We start from the raw sequence: 4,736 nt of genomic DNA on the forward strand, positions 1-4,736 counted from the left end.
ACTGAAGCAGGAAGACGCCTGCAAAGCTTGAGGCCTACCTGGTCTACATAGTAAGTTCAAGCCCATCCTAAATAAACAGCAACAGAAATCAATCAATTAATTAATTAAACAAATCAAACTATATAAATATGACTATGAGGGAGAGAAAGATCAAGCACATAACAGGATTAAAATAAAATAAACTGAAAATATGTCTGCTAGAATATACTGAAGGAGTCATTTTTTCCAGCAGTGCAGAAGAATCTTTTTTTTATATCTATTTCTGTGCCACTACCACCTTTTTCCCAAATCAGCACATCAGTTAGACCAATTAGGCATGATGCCAACAGGCATGATGCCATTTCTTGTCCTCTTAGTACCACTCCAGTTTCCACAGGATTGGCTAAAAAGTAAACACGTGGCCAATTGTCTCTACAACTACAGTTGAGTCCACACTTGTGGATGAGAGGAGACACTTCATCTTCTCTGAAGACTGCCAGAACAGATGCTGGGAGAGGAAAGGAAGCAAGTTGGGCATTTGAATCAGCAGGGAAGAGGTAAACTTGGGGGAAAATGGATGCATGAAGCAGTCCAGCTGCAGGAAAACAGAGCCAACAGTGGAGCTCTTAGGAACCCCCAAGGTGGCAGGCTGGGTGAGTGGCCAGGCAAGCATGCTCAGCTGTCACTTTGGAATCTGCAAGTTCATCCAAACAGGCTGTCTTCACAGATTCCATCCTGACTACACTTCAAAAGAACGGCATTCAGAAAGCAGCCATTTCTGATTACACCACCTGTGACAGTTATCAAATCGCTGCCTCGCCACTCCAAATTCTTCCTTTATTTTCTGCTCTGGGATTGCAGATAAGGGTATTTGTCATCAGGTACGATGCTATGCTTTTTCAGTAGAAGGTATTAGGCGCTGCAAAGGAAAAGGTTTTTCTCCTGGGTTCTGGTGTTTTATTTGCCAGTTTCCTGCAATACTCACCACTGGCCCAGAGCTGACGTTTCTCCCACACCCAGCGTCTTTCTGAATAGCACCCAGCTTCTCCAGGGTTGGGTCTTGCAGCACATAGCTGCAGAGATTCCCTGCACTTCCTGGGTGGTTTGGTAGGCGGGTGTTTCTAGAGAGACAACTCCCCATGAACGTCTGCACTTAGGACTGGGATATAGAATTCAGACATCTTCCCAAAGGCTAAACAGCCACTCCTGTCACCAGGGTACCCCGGTGACTCTTGGGCCATCAGTTACAGCTGTGCCCTCCTACAGAGACGCTAAGCCCTGTGACCTCTGCACTGGTTACTTTAGGGTTGTTTCTTAGCCCTGTGGGGAGTGGCTCCTTATGCCTGCTCTTCCTTGTAGGCATAGAATTTTTAGAATTCTCTTTACTTCTTATTAACTAACTCCTCATTAATTTGTTATAGTTCATTGTTCTTTATATTAAACTATCTCTGTGTAAATTACTATGTGGTTTTTCTCTCTTGATTGGACTGAGATCAGTACAACACTGAAGCCCAAAGATAAAGGTTTGCTTTTTTCCTTAGAAACAGTTTAGTAGAAAGAACTGAAAGTCATTTATAGGAAATTTTCTCCGCTTCTATTATGTACTATGTCTTATATAAATTTAGTCATAATTAAAATGTGTACCTAGTTTTTAATTAGACTTTATTTTGGAGAAGTTTGAAGTTCACAGCAAAACTGAAAGGACAGAATTTCTATATACCATCTGTCCCGCATATTTATACTTTAAACAAGCATCTAAGAATAATGGTTATTCGATTACTTAACTCCACAAGTCACATGGAGTGTGGAAAAGTTTTTTCGAATGTAAAACAACTCTCAGTGCCTTCAAACTTTTTAAAATTTTATTCTCAAACTAAAATGATGGACCTTTTCTTAGGTATTCATTTAAAATGGAAATAATAATGAATTCAAATTGAGTTTATTATAAGAAATATAATCTCTAGTATTCATTTGGCATGATCTTATAAGATTATGGTCAAGACTAGTAACTGAAAATCGGCTTGTTTTGAGTATGAATCTTAGACACTTCCCTGTCCATGTAACTTTATGTAACTACTTCTCTGTATTTGGTTTTTCTCAAGTATAAAATAGAGATAATGTAAGTGCTTTATAGGATTTTTGCAACATTTAAATGAGACAATCCATGCAAAGCTCTAAATTAACATAGTTTGGTAAGTGAAAACTTCACACAAATACACGCTGTGAATATTACTACTAGAAATGAAAATGATCATTTACAACTCTATCAAAAATTTACAGATTAAAAAGATTAGAAGCTGAAATAATAAAAATTGAAATGGTGTGGTTTGTATCTAGATGACTTCCGAGAGCCTCCTGTGATCATGGGCATGGTTTTGGGAAGGTGATTGGATTCTGAGCCTTTCTACCTGATCGGCAGTTGGGAGAATTTACTGCACAGAGAGGCCCACACTGGGGGCAACCCGAGCTCATCTCCCTGCCCAGCACCTCACACTGTGAGCAGCTCTCCCCAACTGTCCCCGCCACGCTATCCCACCTCAGAGCCCACAATCATGCCAGGAAAGAAACAGGTAGAAGTGAGCCAAAATAAATCCCTCCTACTTAAGCTGTAAGTGTTGGGTACTGTGTCCTAGCAACAAAAATCAACTAAGACATAAAGCAAAATAACTGAAAGGAAAATCATTGGATCAATCAAATCTGGAGAAAATTTTTATCATTAATAACTCTTTTCATTAATAACTTTGAGTGCTAGCACTTTGGACAATCAGTTCATCTTCTACCCAGAATGCATTTTCTATATAAAATATGGTTGGTGTATCATAGGCCAAAGTAAGCTCTACTTAGGTTTTACTAAATACTATGTAGTAAAGAAGGCTAAAATGCAATGCACTATTTTTTTCTTCTTTTATAAATCCAAGTTGCAGTACATGATGTTCGCATTCCTTGTGTGGAGCTGGTACCTGTACATAGCACATTTCCATCCCTCCCCCTTGCTCTTCCTCCATCTCTTGATTATCTACCATTTGAGAAAGATCTCCCTACTTCCTACTACTGTTTGTTTTGCTCTTCATTTATATTTTGAAATATTTATATTTTAAGAGAAAACATGATATATAAGCTTGTGTGTCTGATTTATTTCACTTAACATTATGGTTTCAGGGTGCATCCATTTTTCTACAAATGATTCAAGTTTGTTACACTGACTAAACTAATTTAAACTAAATTTAAACAAGTTACCTTTAGGAATATTTTGATTTACATGTAGTTCATTTCTTTCTAAAAACATTCACTCAACTGTAAGAAAAACTATTACTCAGATCGTGAAATTTATAAAATTTTGGCACGGTATTTTAATGACTAATCCTCTTTTAAAAGGCTGATAAAGATTACAAGGGGTCACAACGATGACCTGCAGATGTGAGCCCCCAAATCATCTGGAGAAACACACTGATGACAATTCCGAAGCTGAAGCTGAGTGATATGGAAGCTCACGCAGAACAGTAGACAGAACCCTCGGCAACGACTGTAGAAGGCAAAACAGACCCAGCTTTGAGGAGGTTTTCCAAGGGTAAACGAGTTGAATGAACTTACAACTGATTAAAAAATATGGGTTGTTATTTTCAGCTTAGGTTACATAGATCATAATTTTTTAAATTAATAGGCAAAAATCCAGAGTCTCCACTTAGTAACAGGGTAGCTGTCGCTGGCTGCTTCCTCTTTTCCTATTAGCCCCTATACTTAGTACTGAATTTTGTTGACAACATTTTCAAAAAGATTATATATTTTATGTGTTTCTTCTCTTATTTGATGCAATCACTTCCTATTTTGACATTTCAAGAAGTAAATGAAAATGTGACCCATTTCCCTGAAACCAGCTCTCTATTTTTGCATAACACAATGAGATTTTTAAACAGGAAAAGGAAAAGGAAGAATTTAATTAGTGGGGAAGTTTGAAAATATACTTTAAAGAATATCCAGGAAAGAAATAGGGCATTTGGCATTCTCTAGAGATCTTTTCCATATAACTCACACATATGACAAAAGCAGATGTTACTAATGTAAAGTGTAAGGCTAAAACACCCTACATCTATCCATCAAAATCACAGAGGATGCTTCCAGGAACCCAAACAGTCTTCTGTCTGGAATGAGTCCAAGAAATCTGGTCAAATGTTGATAATCTCTTAATACAAGGCACATAATTTTAGGTCTAAGAATATGCATTTAGGAAAATAGTTTCTCTGAAGAAGGCTGAGGAGCGTGTAAGGACCCTAGGATGAGCCAAAATCAGTAATAGAGTAGACTCAGATCTATTATTAATAATTAATCTTATTAAATACATTGAAATTCTCAAATCTCAAAACAGGGCCCTGGTGATCCAAGATTTTTTTTTAGATCAATTCAAACTATAGTGTTCTTCTGTACGAGCTTCTTACAGGACCAAAGAATATGGCGTGGCCATTCTAGACCTTGTTATAGCTCAGTTGCCACTGAAGAGAGGAAATGGCCCATGTGACTACTGTAGAAAACCCTCTGTAAATGTTCCTCAGTGCAAGTTGATTCACGAGGCAGAGTGCAAAGTTTAAAATTTTATCCAAAATGTCTGCAATCAAATATCCATGAAGTAGGTAGAAGAAAATGCCTAACACATATGAAAGCAGTTATTTTCAAGTTTAGTGAAGAGGTCTTATAAGCCATAGAAAATAGGAAAGAAAGTAAAAAAGAATTTACAAAACTTGTTTGTTTTTTCCTTCATGGGC

The sequence above is a fragment of the Cavia porcellus genome, unplaced genomic scaffold, assembly GCF_034190915.1.
Source record: "Cavia porcellus strain 051 isolate PalLab524CR breed Dunkin Hartley unplaced genomic scaffold, mCavPor4.1 scaffold_2, whole genome shotgun sequence".
In the NCBI taxonomy this organism is placed as follows: Eukaryota; Metazoa; Chordata; class Mammalia; order Rodentia; family Caviidae; genus Cavia; species Cavia porcellus.